The following is a 13,917-nucleotide window of genomic DNA, read 5'->3' on the forward strand; positions in this document are numbered from 1 at the left end:
ACATTTGTGAGGGGATTGTACAACCCAAACTTTTTGTCCTATTATGAACAAGTGCCAGAAGGAGACATGTAGTAGGTGTTTGCCCTTCCCCTTCTGTGACTATACTTCTGAACCCTCGGCACAATCTAGAGGAGCAGTGTGTAACATCAGGCATCTTGAAGACCTATACTGGGGCAATCTAAGCTCAGGAACAAACTTCTTTCTGACCTTTGCAGCAATCAGCTTATGCACTAAAGCATGTAATTTGATTGCTTTTATCTGAGCAGAGGAACTACAAATGTTATTATTGGTTGGAAAATGATCTAGCTTTTATTCTGCAACAGGGCACTAGGGAATCTTCCCCCCCACCCCTTATCCAGGTTCCTGAAAGAATTCTTTAGCTGTTCAAAGAAGAATCTCCCCAGTCATTTGCTTTATGGAGCCCCACCACGGACTCCCATGGCTAGCAGGCCACTGGAGCATATGAGAACTTGTGGCTACTAGAGGCCAATGTTCTCCCTTTGTCACACACTCTGAGCTCCAAGTGAGTTGAGGGTTGTATATAATTGTATTTTATCTATTCCAGCACAGTGTTTGACATAATAGTAAGCATTTAGCAAATACCACAATCATCATTATTGGTAATAGTAAAGTAGTATCATGGCCAGCACAACCAAAACCAGGTGGGCCCTCAAATCCAGGTTTTTTATTATTATTCCTTTCCTTTTCCTTTTATTTCTTTATTCCTTCCTATCCAGCCTGTTGTCGGCAGAGCACTGTATGGTTGTCCTGATTTAGAAATGATGTTGCTGATAGTTGCATGTTCTTAATATTTTGTGATTCAAGGTGGCCTGCCTGACAAGACAGGAACTTTGTTCTACACTTCTCTTTTATCCCCAGTCACAAAGCCAACACTTACAAACACACTGATTGACCAATTTCCAGGGTTATAGCAAGAAAAATATGACTCACTCAAGAGGATAGTCCAGTCAGTCCAAACTAGGGATCTAATGCAGCAATATGATAACCTACAGGACAATTAAGGGTGAAAGAGGCTGGAAAAAAAATCAAAAACATCAAAACCACACCCTCTGCCCCTGCCCCAACCAACCACCCAACATCTGAGCAAACACTTAGCTATTTTCACACAGCATGACTTGAGCTGATTATCTAAGGTGTGGTGGCTTTGACATCATGCGAGGAAACAAAATAGTGTTGGGAGCGTTGAAAAGACATGCTGAATTCACACAGCATGACCTAAGATTAGACTGTCTAGTCTCATCTTTGTCCAAAGAAAGTAAGCATAATGATTGCCCATGACAATGAGACAGACATTTTCTTTTAACACGCGGAGGCCACATTTTTAGGGCTCTGGTTGGTCGCACCCTTGCTCCACCACATGCCTCTGCTCTGAATCACTCCCCACCTATTTCCTTTACGCCTCATAAATAAAGTCTTTTTGTAGCTGAAAGTTGCCGCATGAGTTGCAGGCACCAGGGCACAAAGCACTGTCTAATTTTTCAGCTTCCTGAACTTGGATTCGATTCTTTTTTCTGGCCTTTTGTACTCTTAGTTTATGAAAAATCAATAGTTTAATATAGAAAAAATTCCCTTGGCCATGTATTTAGGGTTGTACTACCTTCATCACATTGCTTTGACTCCCTTGTCTGTGCTCTGTGTATTATTAACCAAGGCTTGCCTGGAAAGAGTTGGCCAGTCTTTGGGAGGCCAGTTTCCCAGGTGTCTCAGGGATTCCCCTCTCACCTTTGCCCTGGCTTGATTTATTCGATTGTGGATAAGAAGTCCAGGGAGAGATGGGGGGATTGTAAGTTCAATACCTGAACTCTGATCTTAAATCTAATTGAGAAGTATCTCCAACCTCCATATAGGGGCCAATAAGGTGCATTCCTTTCTTGTGCTAATATCACTCCTAACCTGAAAACTTAATGCTCCCTGAGGGATGTCTACATCATACGCTCCTAGTCCTTTTCATATTCTGGTGATTTGTATTTCAGTGGGGTGTAGTTAGACAGAGCCCAGAATTCTTTATCTTGGTTTAGGGTTGTAGGCATCTCACTGCCTGTTAGGTAAGTGTATACAGTAGATTCTCTTATATTTCCTGTTTTCATTCTTGAGTTTTGAATAGAAGGATGTTGGGAAATTATTTATTCAATCATGTTTATTGAGCACCTACTGTGTGCAGAGCACTGTACTAAGTGCTTGAAAAGTACAATATACAGCAATAGAGACAATCCCTGCCCATAACGAATCATCTTCCAAAAATTAACATCTGAATGGATAGAACTCATTGAGATGTTGGAAGAAACCACTGTGTGCTGGTGTGAAAAGTCAGTGAAAAGTGTGTGTGTTATACAGTGAGTTTTCTTTAATCAAGCAAACAATGGTATTTATCGAGTGCTTACTGTGTCCAGAGCACAGTATTAAGCATTTGGGAGAGTACAAGATGACAGATTTGGTAGGCACATTTCCTGCCCATAAGGAACTTACAGTTTAGATGGGGGAACTTTATGTACGATTCCTCTAGATCATAACCCCTGTATTACTGGAGAACTGAGCGTATACTGAGAAAGAAGTGCTGCGAGCTCACGAAAAGAGCGGAGGACTAAAGATAAAGCATCTGAGCATTGTTCCAAGCTGTTGTCCTGAAGTAGTTTCTCTTTGTACATTGGGCTGAGTCATCTTTTATTACCCTCATTCCCATAGAGTAGCCATACGTTTGTGGTGATCATATAAAGACCTGATCTGAGAAAAATGCACTTGAGTTGAGCATAATTGTCTTACCAACTTACCACCAATAATTTTGCATATTCTTTTGAACTTATGTTGGATCTAGAAGATAATGAAGTAGGAAATTCATATCCAACCAGAAAGATAGCAAATTATTTCAGCTTCTAGAATCTCCAGGAAGATAGCTGAGTGACAAGAGGGAAATGAAATTAATCCTGGTATTTATGAAGTGGTTTTCTAAGTACCAAAACCCTACCCTAAGGGCAGGGTAGATAAGACAGTCAGATAATACATAGCTGTTGCCCCACATGGTGTTCAAAAGCTAATAGATTGGGAGAGAAAGTATCTCACAGATGAGGAATTGAGAACCAGAGCGGTTAAGTGACTTGCTCAAGACCACCCAGCTCACTTGACTCCTATTTCTGTATTATTTTCACTGTTTATCTCCAAAACAGTCAGTCTTCTCTGGTTGATAAGGGGTGATGGAGATAGGAAAAGATGATGAGGGTGACACTAACATAGCTGTGTGTTGACCAGTGGATTTTGAGAAAGGGCACAGACATTTTTACAGTTGAAGTAGTTGAGTCCTTACTGTATGGAATCTGATTCAATATTATTAATAATATCAACTGTAGTATTTGCTAAGCATTTACTATGTGCCAGGCACTGGGGTAGATACAAGATAATCAGGTTGGACACAATCCCTGTCCCACACAGGACTCATGGTTTTAATCCCCATTTTACAGATGAGGAAACTTAGGCCCTGAGAAGTTAAGTGACTTGCCTAAGGTCACTCAGCAGACAAATGGCAGAATCGGGATTAGAACCCACATCCTCTGACTCCCAGCCTCATGCTTTTTCCACTAAGCCATGCTGCTTCAGTAAGGGCTGCTAGTGGCCTTCTGCAAGCAAACTAGGTTCAATGCCATATTTGTGGTAGAGAGGACAGAGAGCTGGACCCTTATTGGAAATGCTGGAGATGTGCATTTAATGATACAAAGCTAAAGATGTCTAGCTGTATTATTCAGTCATTCATTCAATCATATTTATTGATTGCTTACCATGTGCAGAGCACTGTACTAAGCACTTGGGAGAGTGCAATAAGCAGACACATTCCCTGCCCACAGCGAGCTTACAGTCTTGGTCTGTACTGAAATCAAGGAGTCCCCTGGTTTGTGAAAACAGCTGTTCACAGAATTCTTCCTGGAAAAGCAGAAATCATCCAATGCCATTTATTTAGCTTTTACTATGTGCAGGACACTGAACTAAGCACTTGGGGGAATTCAATACAGCAAAGTTGGTAGTCATGTTCCCTGCCCACAAGGAGCTTATAGAGTCTAAGTCTAAAGGAGATAACAAATTACTTTCAGTTTCATTGAATGGCAGATCTCATTACTAGGAAAGGTAGGATGCAATCAAGATTGCAAATAAGAAAAATTCTAGACCTTAATTAGCCCCAACCTTTCACTAACTGGGGGTTTCCTGGAATGTACCCAGACCTTTCTGAGCCTTAGTAGTATTCCTCAAATAAGGAAACTAACACTGCCTCAACTTCTCCCACTTCAGTCCCTTCATAGAGAGGGTCTATGAAAATTCAAGGGGGTATTATTATCTCACATTAAAATAGGATTTCATCCCAGCCCAAGTGACAACACCATTTCAGCAGCACATGCCGGCATATCACAATTAACACGTCTACAAATAGTCTTGCCTGTTTGCGGATCTGAGCAGTAACACTGGGGCTGAAAGAACTAACTGAGAATTAATCCCAGTGAACAGGATGGGTCTCAGTAAGGAAATAGGGGGAGGATCAAACCCCAGAAAGTCTTGCTGATCACTGTCTGCTGAAACCTGCTGCATGGAAGAGAAGCTGCTCCCCCACCCCCACCCCACCTTTGCTACTCCCTTTGTCATCAGGAGCAAATTGATGGTATCTGGTGAGTTTTTACCCTGTACAGAGCAATGAACTAAGTGCTTGGTAGAGTACAATACAATTAGAGACACAATCCCTGCTCTCATAGAGTTTATGATCCAATTGGGGGACACAAACTAAAACGAATTATAGGTAGGGAGAAGCATCAGGGTTTAAAGATATGCACAAGCCATCAGCTTCTTCTCCTCTGGCCAGAAGAGTGAGGAAACACCAGCGGTTTCAGGCCTTCTCAATTCTTAGAACAATGAGAAAAAAATTTTTTAACGATATTTGCTAAGTGCTTACTTTGTGCCAGGCACTGTTCTAAGTGCTAGGGTAGATGCAAGATAATCAGATTAGACACAGTCCATGTCCCTCATGGGGCTCACAGTCTTAATCTGAGCTCTTTGTCAGCTGGGATTGTTTCTCTTTATTACTGTGTTGTACTTTTCCAAGCATTTAGTGCAGTGCTCTGCACATGGTAAATGCTCAATAATATGGTTGAATGAATGAATGAATTTTAAAGGTGAGGAAATGAGGTCCAGAGAAATGAAGTAACTTGCCCAAGGTCACACATGAGACAAGTAGTGGAGCCGGGGCCAGAACCCAGGCCCATGCTCTATTCACTAGGCCATGCTCCTTCTAAAACTTTGACTATAGCTGAGCCTGTCACTGCTGGGCTTTGAACTGTGAGGAAACTGAAAGTCCACTTCTCTCTCCACAGTGTCATATTGCTCTTTTTGTGTTTACTGTTGTCCTTGACTCTTATCTCAATAGTATTGTTATTATCATTCTTATTATCATTATTATTATTGTATTAAGCACTTATTATGTGTCAAGTAGTGTTCCGATCACCGGGGTAGGTACAAGTTACTCAGGTTGAATGCAGTCCCTGTCCCATATGAGGCTCACAGTCCAAGTAGTGGGGAGAACAGGTATTTAATCCCGATTTTACATTTGAGGAAACTGAGGCAGCACATGCCAGCATACAATATCAGGTTCACAAAGTAAGCAGCTGGCAGAGTTGGAATTAAAGCCCAGGTCCTATGGCTCCCAGGCCGGTGATCTTTTCCCTAGGCCACACTGCTTCTTGTGTTTTGTGCCTGTATTGTTTTATCTTTCCTATGTGTCTGCCACTGAACCTCCTTTTCCACACTTCTTTTTAGATTGCGACCCCCTTGGGGTCCAGGGATCATGCTCATCTGTGTATTTTTCCCCAGAACCAAATACGGTGCTTCACTTGTCATAAGTGCTTAATTAAGACGATGGAATGAATGTATGAGAAGGTAGTTCTATGCCACTTTTTGGACCTGCCAAGAGTTTGATTAACATTCTCAGCAGAGAGATCAAGGAGGGATGAAAGAACACCAGACACCGGGTCTTCAGGAGTGAATTCTCCACGACGAGGCGGGGCTCATAGTGGACTTGCTTTGACATACTTTCAAAAGACGATTTCCAAGTTTCATATGCATATTAGTGTGTGTGAGTATAACTAGCTATCTATAGATAGATGTGTTTCCCCACTCATTAAAAAGCCTCCAGTGGTTGCCCATCTGTCTCTGCATCAAACAGAAGCTCCTTACCACTGGCTTTAAACTTACCCCCTCCTACCTTACCTCCTTGATTTCTTACTAAGACCCTGCCTACTCAGGTCACTCCTCTGATGCCAACCTATTCATTGTAGCTTGATATCATCTACCTCTCCATCGACCTTTCACCCACATCCGGCCCCTGTCCTGGAATGCTCTCCCTCTTCAAATCCTACAGACCATCACTCTTCCCACCTTCAAAACCTTATTGAAGGCACATCTACTCCAAGAGTCCCTTCTCGACTAGGCCCTCATTTTCTCTTCTCCCACTCCTTTTTGCATTGCCCTTACACTTGGATTTGTACACTTTATTCACCTCTCCCTCTGCCTCACAGCACTTCCTTGTAATTTATTTATTTTCATTAATGTAAGCTCACCATGGGCAGGGAATATGTCTTACAAACTCTGTTATACATTCCCAAGCACTTAGTACAGTTCTCTGCACACAATAAGCACTCAATAAATATGACTAACATATCTAGCACAGTTCTCTACAAACAGTAAGTATTCAATGAATATGAGATAGAGAGAGAGAGAGAGAGAGAGAGAGAGAGATCCAGACTTCATGCTGCTGCCCAGATTATCTTTGTCCAGAAACGCTCTGGGCATATTACTCCCCTCCTCAAAAATCTCCAGTGGCTACCAATCAATCTGCGCATCAGGCAGAAACTCCTCACCCTGGGCTTCAAGGCTGTCCATCACCTCGCCCCCTCCTACCTCACCTCCCTTCTCTCCTTCTCCAGCCCAGCCCGCACCCTCCACTCCTCCACCGCTAATCTCCTCACCGTACCTGGTTCTCGCCTGTACCGCCATCGACCCCGGGCCCACGTCATTCCCTGGGCCTGGAATGCCCTCCCTCTGCCCATCCGCCAAGTTAGCTCTCTTCCTCCCTTCAAGGCCCTGCTGAGAGCTCACCTCCTCCAGGAGGCCTTCCCAGACTGAGCCCCTTCCTTCCTCTCCCCCTCGTCCCCCTCTCCATCCCCCCATCTTACCTCCTTCCCTTCCCCACAGCACCTGTATATATGTATATATGTTTGTACATATTTATTACCCTATTTATTTATTTATTTATTTTACTTGTACATATCTATTCTATTTATTTTATTTTGTTAGTATGTTTGGTTTTGTTCTCTGTCTCCCCCTTTTAGACTGTGAGCCCATTGTTGGGTAGAGACTGTGTCTATATGTTGCCAATTTGTACTTCCCAAGCGCTTAGTACAGTGCTCTGCACATAGTAAGCGCTCAATAAATACGATTGATGATGATCTCAATCAAGTCCCAGATTCCAATGTTTTGGTTACATCTTTGTCTAAGACTAATTGCTAGTTGAATACCATAGCAATTTACTGTAACTCATTTAGTGCATGGAGTGCTAATAACCAGTTAGCTCTGATTAGATGATTAAAGCCTTGGAAAACATATCCTATGAGGAAAGATGAAAGGAACTTGGGCTATTTAGGCTATTTACAAGAGGAAGACAGGAAGAGAGTTGACAGTAGTCTTTGACTACAAGAAGAGATACTGTCCAGAGAATGGGGATCAGCTAAACTACATCTTCACTAAGAACAAAGAAGATGAAAGGAACTTTATCTGCAGCTAGAGGGACTTAGGTTAGCTAAATGCAGAGATGTTTGATTAAAAAAAACAAAGTCTTTGGTTCCCTGGGTTAACCATTCATTCAGTCATTCAATCGTATTTATTGAGCACTTACTGTGTGCAGAGCACTGTACTAAGCGCTTGGGAAGTACAAGCTGGCAACATATAGAGACAGTCCCTACCTAACAGCCGGTTCACAGTCTAGAAGGGGGAGACAGACAACAAAACAAAACGTATTAACAAAATAAAATAAATAGAATAGTAAATATGTACAAGTAAAATAGAGTAATAAATCTGTACAAACATATATACAGGTGCTGTGGGGAGGGGAAGGAGGTAGGGTGGAGGGATGTGGAGGGGGAGAGGAAGGAGGGGGCTCAGTCTGGGAAGGCCTCCTGAAGGAGATGAGCTCTCAGTAGGGCTTTGAAGGGAGGAAGAGAGCTAGCTTGGCAGATGTGCGGAGGGAGGGCATTCCAGGCCAGGGGGAGGACGTGGGCCGGGGGTCGATGGTGGGACAGATGAGAATGAGGCACAGTGAGGAGGTTAGCGGCAGAGGGGCGGAGGGTGCGGGCTGGGCTGTAGAAGGAAAGAAGGGAGGTGAGGTAAGAGGGGGCGAGGTGATGGAGAGGCTTGAAGCCGAGAGCGAGGAGTTTTTGCCTGATGCATAGGTTGATTGGTAGCCACTGGAGATTTTTTAGGAGGGGAGTAACATGCCCAGAGCGTTTCTGCACAAAGACGATCCGGGCGGCAGCGTGAAGTATAGATTGAAGTGGGGAGAGACAGGAGGATGGGAGATCAGAGAGAAGGCTGATGCAGTAATCCAATCAGAATAGGATGAGAGATTGAACCAGCAGGATAGCAGTTTGGATGGAGAGGAAAGGGCGGATCTTGACGATGTTGCAGAGGTGAGACCGGCGGTTTTTGGTGACGGATTGGATGTGAGGGGTGAACAAGAGAGCAGAGGCGAGGATGACATCAAGGTTGTGGGCTTGTGAGATGGGAAGGATGGTAGTGCCGTCAACAGTGATGGGAGTCAGGGAGAGGACAGGGTTTGGGAGGGAAGATAAGGAGTTCATTCAATTTTCATTCAGTCTTGGACATATTGAGTTTTAGATGGTGGGCAGACATCCAGATGGAGATGTCTTGAAGGCAGGAGGAGACACGAGCCTGAAGGGAGGGAGAGAGAGCTGGGGCAGAGATATAGATTTGGGTGTCATCAGCATAGAGATGATAGTTGAAGCTGTGGGAGCGAATGAGTTCACCAAGGGAGTGAGTGTAGATAGAGAACAGAAGAGTACCAAGAACAGACCCTTGAGGAACCCCTACAGTAAGGGGATGTGAGGGAGAGGAGGAGCCCGCAAAAGAGACTGAGAATGAATGGCAGAGAGGTAAGAGGAGAACCAGGAGAGGACAGAGTCTGTGAAGCCAAGGTTGGATAGCAATATAACCAGGTATATGAAGAGTTCATCAGACTTCTTTGCCCTTCCCAGGGCAAATTATTCCATGCCAGTGGCCCCTAGATTCTAAGTTCACTGTGGGTACGGAACTTTTCTACCAGTTCTGTCATATTGCACTCTCCCAAGTTCTTAGTACAGTGCTCTGCACACAGTAAGCACTCATCAAATATGATTGATTGGCCCTGACTAAGGTCCTGATGAACTAAATTTGACTACTCCATGTATAAGACTACCTCTGGTCTACCACATCAAGAGCATAAACCCTCTTCCTTGGGAGGCATGCATGGCCCTCTCTCAAAGTTACTTCGTGAGGTTCAGGCACCAGGGTTATTTTGGAGACTGGAGTCACAGAGCCATGTTCAGGTGGGAAGTGAGTAAGGCATCCACCTCAAGTAGCGTGGACCAAGAGATTGGTAGCAGCGAGGTAGTGGGATGATGATGGTTATAAATTTTAATGCTGCCAGGATTCTTCCAGCTGTCAGAAGCACTACTTAGGATCCCGGCTCTGTCACTTGTCCGCTGTGTGGCCTTGAGCAAGTCACTTCACTTCTCTGTGACTCAGTTATCTCATCTGCAAAATGGGGACTAAGACTGTGAGCCCCATGTGGGACAGGGACTTTGTCCAACCCTATTTCCTTGTATCCACCCAGTGCTTAGTACAGTGCCTGGCACATAGTAAGCACTTAACAAATACCAGAATTATTATTATCAATCAATCAATCAATCGTATTTATTGAGCGCTTACTGTGTGCAGAGCACCGTACTAAGCGCTTGGGAAGTACAAGTTGGCAACATATAGAGACAGTCCCTACCCAACAGTGGGCTCACAGCCAGCACCTAGCTCTAGACTGATGGCTCTGGAGCAAAGAATAGGGTCAAAGGTCACCCCTGAAGAAAGACTCTGCAATTGCTGTTTCATCATATTGTGCTGCATGTTTGACAGAATGCACACAGCATTAAATCATGACATTATGTGAACCATGAGAATACAGAAATTTTTTTCCCCATGCCTGGGTGACCAAATGTGTAAAACCGGCCCTGCTGGGGTGGGGGTAAGAGCAGGGAGAAGGAAAGAGAGGAAATGCATTTGCAGTTGCAAGGTAGACATTTCTGATAGCGATGGAGGGCCAGTGAGGGCCATGGGACTCAATGGTCAATGCTGCCCTGTGGAGCCTGGTAGGGCAGATATGATTTTTATCCTGGACAATCTAGTTTTCAGTCTATCCAGTATTGATTCAGAAACAGAGGGCTTTATGTCTGGTCATTTTTATTTTCAGGCCCCAAACTCCTCCATCTCTGCTTGTGCTGCCAAGAGCCATGGCTCAGAAATGGCTCCCTGCTCAGGGCTGAAATTCAAATGCTCTCGAGCAAGTGGGGAAGTCAGGAGTCCTGCAGAGAAGTACCCCGAGTTGAGGTGGTTTCGGGCATACTTCTGTAAATGTATGATGTCATTTTGTCACCTGACAAGACATCTGGTGTCACTCTCATCTTCTTGTCCACTGCACCCCCTCAGAGTTCCACCCTCTTGCAGCTCCTCCCAAGTTCTTCCTAAGATTCAAAACAAAAGGTTTTTCCTCTGGAACATGACTTAGAGCTAATAGCACTAATCCCTGGGAGGCCCCCATCATTTACTAGTTTCGATCTTAAACAGTGCTTTCCAGTGTTTCCTAAATCAAAGAAATGCTTTCTACAGCTTACATCCCTAAACCAAGTGAAGCTCTGCTAGCAGGCAAAGAATGTGGAGTAGTACCAATCATGGCAGGCTGGTCCTGAATATTCTGCTGTCAAGCTGGGTGTAGAGCTGCATGTGAAATTGCTGTAGGTTTCTGTTAGTTAGGTGGTGCTATGTTAACCTTTATGTGGTTGATCTCAGTGCTCTTTGAAAGGAGCATCATCTCACCCAGTGTGACACTGCCCGGTCCATGTTCAGCATCAGTGTACGATGCTCTTTGCAAGGTTGGCATGAGGCCAGTGAACCAGAACGGGATGTCCAAATGGATATCAGTGAATGGCCCTGGAGCTGTCTGTGCTCAATCTGGGCCTCTCTGGGCATTGTTGTTTTAGTATCATTCGTGAGCATCTCTGATGACGCATCTGGGAATGTGTCCCTGAAGTAGGAGCTTTTAGAGAATTCTGACCATTCATTCGTTCATTCATTCAATCATATTTATTGAGTGCTTACTGTGTGCAAAGCACTGTACTAAATGCTTGTACAACAGAACAATAAGCATTCCCTGCTCAAAACAAATTTACAGACTAGAGGGGAAGACAGACATTAATATAAATAAATTAATTAATAACAGATATAATAAATTACATATACATATTAAAGACCATCCCCAGATGTTCAGAGGAACCCCTGATTAACCCCATTGTTCCTAGTCATTCTGAAAAGAATAATAATAATAATAATAATGGCATTTGTTAAGCCCTTACTATGTGCCAAATGCTGTTCTAAAGTGCTAACTCCTTAGCACTTTGTAAATATAATTCATTTTGTTTTCATTTCTGCTGTTCGCTTAATGTTTTGTATACTTTCTGTGGCCCATATAGTTTTACTTACATGCTTATAAATTTTCATTCAATTCATTCAGTCGTATTTATTGATCTCTTACTCTGCACAAAGCACTATACTAAACACCTGGGAGAGTACAATATAACAATGAACAGACATATTCCCTGCCTACAGAAGCAGCGTGGTTTAGTGAAAAGAAGCACGGGCCTGAGAGTGAGAGGTCGAGGGTTCTAATCCCAGCTCCATCACTTGTCATCTGTGTGACTTTGGGCAAGTCACTTCTCTGTGCCTCAGTTACTTAATCTGTAAAATGGTGATTAAGACTGTGAGCCCCCCCGTGGGGCAACCTGTTTATCTTGTATCTACCCTAGCGCTTAGAACAGTGCTTGGCACATAGTAAGCACTTAACAAATATCATCATCATCATTACAGCAAGCTTGTTTGTGTTTGTTCTATCTCCTCATTGTGCAGATTCTATCTTTATCATCCCTTAATACCTACTACAATGTTTGGTACCAAATGATTGTCTGAAAATAGTGTAAGTGATGAACTGACTGATGGAATCCTAGTAGATATACTATTGAAGAAGGCTCTATGCCCATTTGAAAGCTCTGCTTTTCATCGCTTTAGGAGTGGCGGAGCTGGTTTGTAAGACATCTGTCATGCCTGCATGGGTCTATTTTGGAAAAAAAAATGAAATAATACTTCACATGCTTCTTAATGGTGTTAACATTAGCGCCCTTGCATTCTAAAACATGAGGGAGTTTTTTTGCTAATTTATTTTGGAAACAAATCAGCATAGTGTAGCTAAAACGAAGGTGGTTCAGGTGACTTTTTTTCCTTTGAGATTGCATCATCAGGCATAGCTTCTAGTGGGCCTGGGAGTCTTTCTGATTGACAATTGCTGCCTAGGGGTGCTGGATGTATCCTTTTCTCTTATCTGCAGCACATTTGTAAGGATTTGAATTTATATAACTTCCCTATTGAAGACAAGAGAGGCCCTCAGGGCTTATGTGATTAATGTATAACTAAACAACTGATTTATTCATTTTTTTTAACCTCTGGCCACAAGAAGAACCAGCAGAGCTAGTCCCATGCCCCAGTGTGCCAATCTTGGCAGATTCTCTCTGCCCAGATGTCCTGGGACAAAGCTTCTCTCAACTGCCATCCTAGTCCCATCACCAACCTTCTTGAATTCTGGAAACACTTTTGATGTTACTCAGAGTGGCAGCAGGGAGTAGCAGCAGGGTGTAGGGAAAAGACTATTGCAAAAGTTGAAAAGCTGTCTCTCATTCAGAGGTGTAAGGGAGAACTTTCAAATGTGGAGCCCTTGGTGGGAGTGATAGTGGAAGGGGCTACAAAATACTGCCCAGAGCAGGACCTATTTTGTGCTAACTTGTCACTGAAGGTCAGAATTGTCCTGTGAAGATTGTCCAGTGATATAAAGAGACTGTAATGTTGGAGTCTCCACTGTTTTGTGTTTAAAATGAATGACTTTCATTTGGGGCAGTCTTTGGTTCAGTCCCTCAACTTCTCTGCCATCCTACTCTCAGATGTCTTTTTTTTCCTCCCTGTGAGTCAGTGGATCAACTTTGGGGAAAGCACAAACCCAGGCAACAGGGGAGATACCCTAGTCATAGTTGGCTGTACTCATGTATTTGAGAAAATATGAGCTCACTGCTGGGCCCCATCAATATGTTATCTAGAGACAGGTGCTGTGGTAGGAGACATCTGCGGAAAGGGTACAATGAGGCCATGTAGTGGGACTAGGTCAGATTGTACAAAGTCACAACCATACCTTGGTTTTCTATCCATCAGGGAAGCCCAGCATCTTGTGGGGATTGTGTTTTCTGGCCCAGACATATTTTAGCAAGCCGTGGGGAGGAGAAGAAGAAGAAGGGCATGTCAGATGCTGAGAAAGGGGCATCCACCTTTTCTTCCCTCCTGTGATCCCTGTGGGGTAGGAAGGTGAAGTGTTCAGGACACAGAGGTTGGCAGGGGTCGAGACTTAAGGAATGTTGGGTTCCAATTTTGCCTTGTTTTCCCATCTCCTAATCATCTACAAGGGGGAAAGGGGACTCAAGACTCACTATAGGTGTTAAATTTCCCTGATTTCAATGC

This window comes from Tachyglossus aculeatus, chromosome 4 (genome assembly GCF_015852505.1).
Source record: "Tachyglossus aculeatus isolate mTacAcu1 chromosome 4, mTacAcu1.pri, whole genome shotgun sequence".
Lineage (NCBI taxonomy): Eukaryota > Metazoa > Chordata > Mammalia > Monotremata > Tachyglossidae > Tachyglossus > Tachyglossus aculeatus.